This window comes from Gavialis gangeticus, unplaced genomic scaffold (genome assembly GCF_001723915.1).
Source record: "Gavialis gangeticus isolate Ggan-Ray unplaced genomic scaffold, GavGan_comp1, whole genome shotgun sequence".
NCBI classification, from domain to species: domain Eukaryota; kingdom Metazoa; phylum Chordata; order Crocodylia; family Gavialidae; genus Gavialis; species Gavialis gangeticus.
The window spans coordinates 69,592,819-69,603,303 of record NW_017729034.1 but is presented as its reverse complement, the minus strand read 5'-3'; the positions used below and the strand labels follow the sequence as shown (position 1 = coordinate 69,603,303).

The following is a 10,485-nucleotide window of genomic DNA, read 5'->3' as shown; positions in this document are numbered from 1 at the left end:
ACACACACACACACACACACACACACACACACACAGTGCATGCATGCACACACACACAAGATCGATTCTTACTTCGTAAGTTATAGGCAGGAAAATCGATTAATTGTGGGGAAAAGTCATATTTTGTCCGAGGACTTGACATTTTCTACTGGTTCAGCACAGAAATCATGCCAAATCTTTATACAATTACAGCCCTGTCAAGGGTGATTTTTGCACTATAAAAGCCAAACAAAAGGATCAATGTAAAAACAGAGAAGAACCTACTATGTGCATTTGCACATTTCACTATCTAGTCACAAACCTGTCTCTTACATTCTGAGCTCAGGTACATTTACAAGATGCCAATTTTTTCTTTTGTGTCTATGCAGTAGATCAGTTAAAGGCCCAGCCAGCCACTGAAAGTAAGGGTGGATAATCTGTACTCGTGTACTGCCATGACTAAAGTACATTATATTCTGATATAGCAGTGGTTCTCTACCTTTTAGACTCAAAGTACTCCTTTGCAGACTCAAGACATCCCTTGGAAAATGCCAGCTTTTAGCTTTGGCACAATTTTTGACAACAGAAAAACCACAGAGCTATTCTTCTGTTGCAAAGAAAGACTACAACAGGTCAGAAACGTTTGGACACTGTGGAATCCTATTTGAAATCTCTAGGTTTACCACTGTCTTGTAAATCATATTTGCTCACCTAACATTGTGTGGCACCTCGCAGCATCTTTGAAAGGATCTCAAACCACTCTAGAGTGCTGCAGCATCTTGGTTAAGAATCATTATGATATAGACTATATTTTATAGCTCTGGGACAAATGATCACACTTTATATTAAAAGCACACATAAATAATTTATAATGAATTAATAAATGTTTAACAAGTTTTTAATCAATTGCTAGAGGATTCAACACACTGCATATAGTCAAGGATTGTAACTATAACACCTACTAATGGATGTGCTATAACTACGTATAAACCATAAACCTATAAACATATAGGCCATGTCTCCACAAGAGGAAATGTGCATTTCCCTGGGGACAAATAGCAGCGGCATACCTTGTGCCACTGCTACTTGTCCTTGGGGAACACCTGTGCCATGCGCACTCTGGCACATGACAGGTTATTCTGGGTGGAGTAGGGAAGGCTGGGGCCAGCAACTGTGCTGCCCCCAGCAACCTTACCTGAGGTCCTAGGGGCTTCAGAGAGATGCAGTTGTGGTGCTCCTGCAGCAGGGAGGCTGGCCAGCTAGCCAGACTTTGGTTTTGACCAGTGCATGCTGCTGCCACATGCACCACTCTGCTTTTTTTTAGTGTGGGTTTTTTGGACCTTGGGATTTTCTGAGGTCAAGAAAACCCTCAGTGCTGCAAAGCAGCAGCATGGGGAATGCCTGCACGTGCAGTGTGTGGCACCGCGCTTGTCTGGACACAGCCATAATGTCCATGCCTGTAACATATTTACAAGAGGTAAACATTGCAAAATCACCTAACTTAGGAGTCTCTGTCCAATTTCCAGTACAGCCTTTAAGGACAGATTTTTAAAAGTACACAGGCACTTAACTGTTATCTATTTTAACAGGCCTGCCACTCTGCAATAGGCCATATGTCACCTGACCTAACATGCCTTTGAGAATAGGATTTCAGCACCTCACTCACTTAAGAACTAGCATCTTCAGTATCTAACATCTACGAAACACTTGCTATTATGCTATTTATATCTATATCCTTAATAAGTAATTGAACAAATAATTTTATCCTATATAAGTGTGTAGGATAAAAATATCATTATTGGTTTTGGGACAAGGTACTTCAGAAAATCAAAGGGTCCAATGGATGGGGAAGTTGCCTGGACTTGGACCGAAAACACCTGGTATCAGTGCCTGGCTCCTTCATCCCTTCCCCTTGTGATTTCATGTATGCTATTTAATTGAATGCACTTCAGTTTCCTATCAGTAAAGATGGGATAGTGCTTACCAACTTCACAATAATTTTGTGAGTATAACATTGATTGACAATGGTGAGGTCACCAGGTACTATGGTGAAGAGGGCGAAGTAAGTTGACAAAAATTAAAGTTAGGCCAAAGAATCATTTAGTAATGGCACCTCACACTAAAGGAATCTACCACCTGCCATCAACTGCTTTTAGAAGCCATTCAACTATGTTGTGGAAAAAAATGCTTTAAAATACACTAAAAATGAATTAATTTTAAATGACTAAAACCTGTTAAAACCTTGGCCGTTCTTCGGCCAACATTGTTTGATGAATTTGCTACAAATTCATGAATAGTTTAACTGAAACCTGCACTTTTTGTTCAAGAAAATACTCAACTGGAAACATTTTGCCCGTCTCTACTATGGTATTTCTACCACAACATGAGGTTGGAGCATGACAGGTTGACATGCAGTGTACCGTGTAACCTACAGATGAAGAATGACACACAGATGAAGACAGGATGTTCATGACATATATTTTCCTTCCCTTAAATCTCATTCTTTTGTGGGATGTATGTGGGACTCGGTAGTTCCAGGTTTCCTAGCCACTATTCATTCTTCTCTCAAATTAGTGTAAATGAGGAATAAAGCTACTGAAATTCTTAATTTTACATTAGTAGAAAACTGATATAAGTGGAAAGAACATCTGCTTACCTGTGTTAAGATGGGGATATTAAATAGGCCTCAAGTAGATGTATGAAACCATTGAAAAACATATGTTATGAAAATGTTGCTATTTCATTTGTACATCTCTTGTAACATTCCTTGTGCTACTTTAATTCTTCTTTAAAAAAACCCCCAGAAAAACACCATAGTACATTTCCTTTTCTTTCTTCAGATCTAAAAACATCTGTTTGACAGTATGACTCCCAGGAAACTCCAGGCAAAAGTTAATAGATGCAAAGCCAGAATTTCTAATCTTTAAAAGGTAATTTGATTACTTGTTTCTTTTAACTGCATGTATGGATCTCAGAGGGGAAAAAATCTACTTTCTGGAGTCAGATTGGGTTTACTGCTCCTATAAATCAAATAACCATCTGTGTGCTTTCAAATTAAATTTCAGAGGCTATTAGTCCATAATGTGGACTAAGCACTTTAAGTAATTTTTTCATATTTCTATAATATATCAATAATTTTACATAATGCAATTACTTGATACCCAGAACAAAAATAGCACCATACATTTACACTAATGCAAATACTTGCAAAAGCTATGTGTGGTACGTAAGCAGAATACTATATTGGAAAAGAAGGATTAAGTGACATGCATACAGAAGGATATGATGTATTAGAATTCAGGAGTTCCTGGCTCCTATTCCGCTGTGTAGATCACAAAAGTGTACTGCCACTTCACAACTCCTGTGCTGTTGGCTTGCTTTGTTGACTGGTGAGTGGGGTCGGAAGGACATAGTCAAGGAATCATCTCCTCACTATTACCTTTAAGGTATGACACATACTGAAGTGCTGAGCAGCACAAACGACGCATGCCCCCAGAGGCGAGGGGGGCGGCACAGCGACCACCCGCAGGCAGTGGTGGTGGAGGCGTGGCGGTGGCAAGCAGGGAGCTCCCACAGATGGCTGCGGCTGTGTCGGCAGCGGGGTTGGGGGGTAGCGAGTGCTGACTGATGGTTGGCACCCACCCACAGATACTGCTGGCAGCGGCGGCCGCCTGCAGATGCTGCCAGCGGTGTCAGTGGCTGGGGGCGGCAAGTGGCAACTGCCCACAAGCACCGCTGGCAGCATCGACAGTGCTTCTTTCAGGGGGTGCACCACCAATCTCAGGGGGTGCATATGCACCCACATGCACCCCTATTTGTTGCCAATGCTGAGCAGGAAGGGTTTATCCTTTGGGTGAAAAGGGCTAGAATATGCCTGGATCTTAAGGGCCAAACAATGCTAGATACGGTACCTTAGGCTTTCCCTTCAGCTGTGGACAAGCATAAAGACCAAAATGAATGTGACCTTAGATGGAAGATATTATTACAGATTAGAAACCCACAGTGAGGCCTGCATAACAAGGATCCTGAGATTCAGTTAGGCTTCCTGGATGAAAAATAATGTAAGAAAAAAAAATTAACAAGGTGCAAGATGAAGGAGAAGGGGGAAACTGTTCCAGCGTTACACATGAGAGAGAGCATAAAGCTGAGAGTGAGAAAGGGAAATAAAGTAAGCAAGAAGAAGAGAACTTTGGGAAGAACATAAGAGTTGAGAAGGTTTGTGAGGGACATGAAGCCACTATAGAGGATGCAATATAATGTTGAGCTTTGATTATGAGGATGTAACAATCAACACAACATAGTCTAGAGTTGTGGGGGGAGGGGTGCCTATTTTGGTTTTTTTTTCAGAGGGGGAGGGGAGAACACATGGGATGGGGTTGATGACAAATGGTAAGTATTTTGAACAATTGTGGTTTTAGTAATGCTGAAACTATTCACAAATTGAACCTGCATTTGCCAGACGTTAGATCCAGGTTTAAAATCCTCTTCTCTGCTTCTGAGGATCCGAACCTGAATTTCCAGTCTTCTATGAGGGTGCTCTAACCACCAGGATATTTGAGAGGCTTGCTCTCAATCCTAAACCTAGTGATACTACTCCAGTTTAAAAAAATAATTAAATGTTCATTAGAGCAAAGACTACAATGTTGATATTCTACCTCCTAGATGCAGGCTATGGAGTCATTCTTCTCTGATTCAATGGATATTAAACATTCCATGAAAACTGGAACAACCCCAACAGGAGGGACTGAGAAGGATCTGCCTAAGGATATCCTAGTACTAATACTCACCTGAGAGGCAGAAGACTTTGGCCCCAGTTCCTGCTCTGACTCAGGCAGTGAGTAGAGTTCGAACCACCAGGATATACCCTGAACTATGAAATAAGATGGTGGCATCAACTCCTCTTCCATTTGTTTTGTGACTAGTTTTTCACTGTTACCACTTTCCTTGAAAGTGCCTGAAAGCTACACATTTATCTCCATATCAAATCATAGAAAATTAGGGTTGGAAGGGACTTAAGGTGGTCATCTAGTTCAACCCCTAACTATATCATCCCAGCCAAGGCTTTATCTATCCGGGTCTTAAAAACCTCCAAGGATGGAGAGTCCACAAGCCGTCTAGGTAACCTGTTCCAGTATTTTACTACCTTCCTTGTGACAAGGTTTTTCCTCATATCTAACCTACACTTCCCTTGCTGCAACTTGAGACCATTGCTCTTTGTTCTACCATCTGCCACCACTGAGAACAACAACTCTTTGGAACCACCCTTCAGGTAATTGAAGGCTGCTATTAAATCCCCTCCCCACCGTTGTCTTCTCTTCTCCAGACTAAATGAGCTCATAAACCCCTGCTCTCCAACCCTTTGGATTTATTTTGATCAAAACTGATCCCTCTCCTCCTATCATTTAGCTTGTTTTCTGAATCAGAAAAATCAACTATTCTTACAGGCTAGGGACAGCAGTTACACATAAACCGGTTTAAGTAATCAGAAACTGGTTTAAACCTGTAACAGAACAGAAGTTCAGTGCACATAAAACAGTTTCAAAATGGCTGAAACTGGTTTAAGATAAACCTGGTTGAGTGTAGTGTCAGGCATAACTGATTTGGGTCAAACTTATTTATGAAACTTCTGTCCCAGACCTCTTCCTTGTTCAAGTTAAAAACAACTCCTCCCAGCATGCTTTCTAGCCCTGGGCTGTGCTGGGCTGTCTATTCCAGCAGAGAAGGTTGAGGGGGGAGGAGGAGAAGGCACGGAACCCCCCTCCCCAACCTAGGCAAACCCTGACTGTGGTCTGGGGCCAAGGAGGGGGGGTTAAACTGCCCCATCCCCCAGTACAGACCTGTTCTGCCCTGATAAACTTACTAAAAGTTACTGTAGGCTGAGACTGTTTACTGCAAATCCCAGAGGCACCTGGAAGCAAGAAGAGGAAGTGATGAGCAACCCTGCAGAGTCCTGTGGTTGTAATGCTGGACTGCAAATGCCAGAGACCTTGGGAGCAGCAGGAAGAGGAACTGCCAGAAAACCATTCTCTAGTGCCCCCTGGCTTCTGACCTGAGCCACTGCAGGCATGTGGTTGCATTTCCTGAATCAAAGGTAAATGTTTGTCCAGTTGTTTCTCAGTTTACTCCTTGCAGGTTAGATTAATCTGCAAAGACTGAATCAGTTCAGCTTCTGGCTTTTTGACTGTCTGTACTTAGCCACAGTGTACAGAAAGGAAGTAAAGGGTGGGGTCTAAAATGCTGGAGGTACTTTCTCTGTGGAGAGGACTTTAACAGTGGTTTTTTTTATAGATAGCTTGGAATAGCACAGAGAACTGTGAAGTCATAGATAATAAAGTCCTGGAGGGACATCACAATATGTATATAAGATCCTAGCTATGAGTATAGTTAGGAAAACATATACTTTGGAGTTATTAAAAAAGGAAGTGCCTAGATTTGATAAGAAGAAAGGGAAGTCATTGATGATATGGAACTTAGACACTGGCAAAACTGTGGTGCAGTCAACACTAGCAGAAAAAGAATGTGGCAGGGATCTGTAGTTCAAATCAGTAGCTCTATTTTAGACAGGCTGAATGCAGGGTGATGGTGACATATCCAAGAGGATTAGATAGCTAAGAGGCAGACAGATGTCTGGGACTGGAAAGATGAACAGATGGGATTGAGAGGTGATTTAGGAGTCACTGGCACAGATGTTATAGTTGAAGCCAAGAGAATGGTTGTGGTCAACAAGGGGAAAGAGAAGACAACTATAATTAAGCTAACAGATAGTACTGGACTTAAATCTGCAGAGGAGATACAGCCTTGAGGATGAAAATACTGGCCAAACAAAGACTTCACCATAACTTGGTCTCACTTAACTACTAGAATAATTTCTCCAATTAATGTTATTTCTCTCTCTTCTGGTGAATTGTCCAGGAGCAAGGTATACTTTTCTCCAATGTACTTAACTGCGACTGTTTGCTAAGAATGTGGGTAATTTTTGGTCTGCACTTTGTTGCAACTACTCAGTGTTTGCAATTCAAGCTTCTATATTTCATTTAGTTCCAGGGTATGTTTTTGTTACCTGACTGGGTGAAATAATGTGTTAATGAGTTTTAAAAATGCATCTGACATTCTCTAATATATATTAAAATAACTGCTTGCACAAAAATTTGTACCTGAAAACTGATTCACTGGGATACTAGCTGGAAGCAAATGGGGAACAAATGCATTTGAGGCACTTTTCTTTCAAAAGTTGAACGAATGTTAACTGATTTCTGACTTCCTTGTCAAAAACAGGTTGTGTTAAAACTACCACTGCCCATAACAAATGGTAGCTACCCATCAGTACACTTCCTCAGAATTCAAATAAGAGATAGGATAATCTCTTCTTAGGATAAGTTCCCCCATTCATAAGGAAATGTTGCTGAAGAATAGAGTGCCTCCCTCTATTATGTGCTTTGATTCCAAGGCTACAATATCCAAAACCTTTCTAAAGAAAAAGTCAGCAGTGATATGAATTCTAGGAACAGCAGATAGGAGAGACCTGTTAAAATTGATCATCCTGCTGTCAGAATTTCAAGAACCAGCCAATACGTTCTGCAAAGTTGTCAGAGCAGATGATATAGCAGAGAAGCCTAGCTATACATTACCAAGCAGTTTCTTTCTTTGCCACTAGCATGTCATGTGTTTGTTCTGGCCTGCTGGGGGCACTCAGGTACAGCAGGAGATTGCTCCTGCAGCATTTGTTTTCCTTTCTATCCATCAGACAGAGCTACTATTTTATTCATGAATCACAATATTCCATTTAAACAATTAAACATTTCTTAAAATAAGGGTGGGGTGAAAAGGGAAGTTTCTTAAGAGTCTTTAGGAAGCACCCATACAGTTCAATGCTAGTCATCTTGATGTGTTTATAGATTGTAATATTTAGGTTTGAATCAAAGCTCTGGCTCTGTTATTTCTGGCTCTGGCTTGTTGCTGAATCACTTACCTAATACTGTATTGGGACACAGCCCATATGTGCTGCATCTTTAGCATCTTTCTATAAGCAGCATGTAATATCATTACTTGTGAACTCATTTCCTTTCTATCGCAGAGATAGGTTGCCTGGCAGGACAAATGGATGATGCTGGAGACTGACTTCTTTACTTTGTTTTATTTTTCAGCTGTTCCTCAACTAATACATCTTTCCTCCCAATCTGGAGCATCTGTCATGTACCTATGAAGTGAAGTGGTTAGATAGAGGGCTGGACCTTATCCATTACACTAGGGGAAAATGAAGGATTATGAATGATGAAATCAAACTGCAAAGGAGAAAAAAAGACACACAGCTAAAATCTCAATCTTAACCTGCACACAAGGTTCTTTGGGTAGATGTGATATCTTTTATTAGACCAACTAAAAAGTTGAAAAATTGTTCTTTGCAAACTTTCAGGCACAAATGCCCTTCTTCAGGCATAAGAAGAGTGAGAGTGACATTGTGATATATTCCCTTTCCTCAAGAACATTAGACTGGTTAACTAACTTTAAACTGGACTTATAATTGTTGCTCCAAGTCAAGAAAGAAGTCATGACAGCAGGGGGTTGGAGGTGTGGAGGCCTATGCCCAGCAGCCAGTCAGGAGTGGTTCAGCTATTTGGCTTCATTTGGGAGTCTTTGGCAGCTTGCAGGGCATACTGGGAGGCATGCAAGAGCGCCCCCAGGGGCAACTCATAGGGGGTGCACACAGGTGTACGGGTACCCCCTGAGTGTGGCAGTGTACCTCCTACAAAAAGGCACTGCTGACACAGTCGGTGGTGCCTGTGGGCAGTCACTGCTTGCCACCCTGCTGCCGATGCTGCCAGAGGCGTGAGTGCGGTCCATGATTCCTGCTGGCCGCTGCTGGTGGCAGCTGTGAGTGGTCGCCACTTCCGCCCACCTTGCCCCCCACTGACGACAGTGCTGGTGGCATCTGCGGGAGCTCCCTGCTCACCACCGCTGCTGCACTCCCACCATTGCTGTAACCCCCCAGCTGCCGGGGACACGCGTCGTTCATGGCATACCCCTGTTGGGCTCAGCCTGAACAGTCAGGCTCCAAGCCCCATCCCACCAAAGGGCTAACATGTGTTCTGTTTGCTCCCAACCTAACCTTGAGCACTTCTGCCTCAAGCTTTCTGAATGCTGGTACTTAGCCAAAGTGCCCTTCCTCAGTGCTAGGAAAGAAGCAAACACCGCTTGAGCTAAATAACAGAGAGAACAATGGCTTTTGTATGTAATTTGCTGATGACACCAAAATTTGGGGGGAGGTGAGCACGCTAGCAGGGAGTGAGAGATTGCAGAGGGATCTGGATAGGTTACAGGGGTGGGCTAACAGGAACAGGATGCGTTTCAATACGGACAAGTGCAGGGTGCTGCACTTGGGCAGTAGGAACCAGCAGCACACTTACACAATGGGGAACTCCCTACTTGAGAGCACGGAGGCAGAAAGAGATCTTGGAGTCATTATTGACTCCAAGATGAACATGGGCCGACAATGCGAGGTCATGGTTGGCAGGGCTAACCGGACCTTGTCGTGCATCCACAGGTGCATCTCGAGTAGAGCCAAGGAGGTGATCCTCCCCCTCTACGCGACGCTGGTCAGGCCACAGCTGGAGTATTGTGTCCAGTTCTGTGCGCCCCATTTCAAGAGGGATGTGGACAACATGGAGAGGGTCCAGAGGAGGGCCACCCGCATGATCCGGGGACAACAGGGCAGACCCTACAGTGAGAGACTGCGGGACCTGAACCTATTCAGCCTCCACAAGAGAAGGCTGAGGGGGGACCTGGTGACCGTCTATAAACTCACTAGGGGGGACCAGAAGGGTTTGGGGGAGACGCTGTTTCCCCTAGCGCCCGCTGGCATAACAAGGAGTAATGGGCACAAGTTGATGGAGAGGAGGTATAGATTGGACATCCGCAAAAACTACTTCACAGTTAGGGCGGCTAGGAGCTGGAACCAACTTCCAAGGGAAGTGGTGCTGGCCCCTACCCTGGGGGTCTTTAAGAAGAGGCTGGATGCCTACCTGGCTGGACTCATTTGAGTCCCGTTTCTTGTTTTTGGGGTTTTTGTTGTTCTCCCGCCCTGGCGGGGGGTCGGGCTAGAAGATCTACTAGGTCCCTTCCGACCCTTAATCTATGAAACTATGAAACTATGAAACTCCTGATGTAATGGAACAGGGCTGTAAAGCAGAAGCAAAGAGATGTTGTCAGGAGTAGCTTCCAAACAAGAGAAGTGCAGTTGAATTCATATCCTAATGATGCAGAAGAGCAAGACCATTCTAAAAGAAGAAGTGGTTGTTAGTACCTGTGGCGTGCATAAAGATTAGGAGAAATAGTATGCAGACTATTGTCTCTGGTTAGGCCATGTTTTTTAGTGCCCAGTAAAGTTATGAATTTTTGTTTCCAGGCCACATCACCTGCTCAGGACAGCTATGGGCTCTTGGCCATAATGGCCCAAGAGAGGGCTATGATCACAGGGGTGTGTGTGTGGGGGGGGGAGGGGGCCTCTGG

At 43.4% G+C, this 10,485-nt stretch overlaps 1 protein-coding gene across 1 annotated transcript in view; it reads right to left on the bottom strand.

Annotated features, from left to right (window-relative positions):
• The window catches only part of PARK2 (parkin RBR E3 ubiquitin protein ligase), a 1,789,008-nt gene that overhangs the window by 279,927 nt on the left and 1,498,596 nt on the right, over nt 1-10,485 (bottom strand). The gene's annotated exons all lie outside the window — the stretch shown is intronic.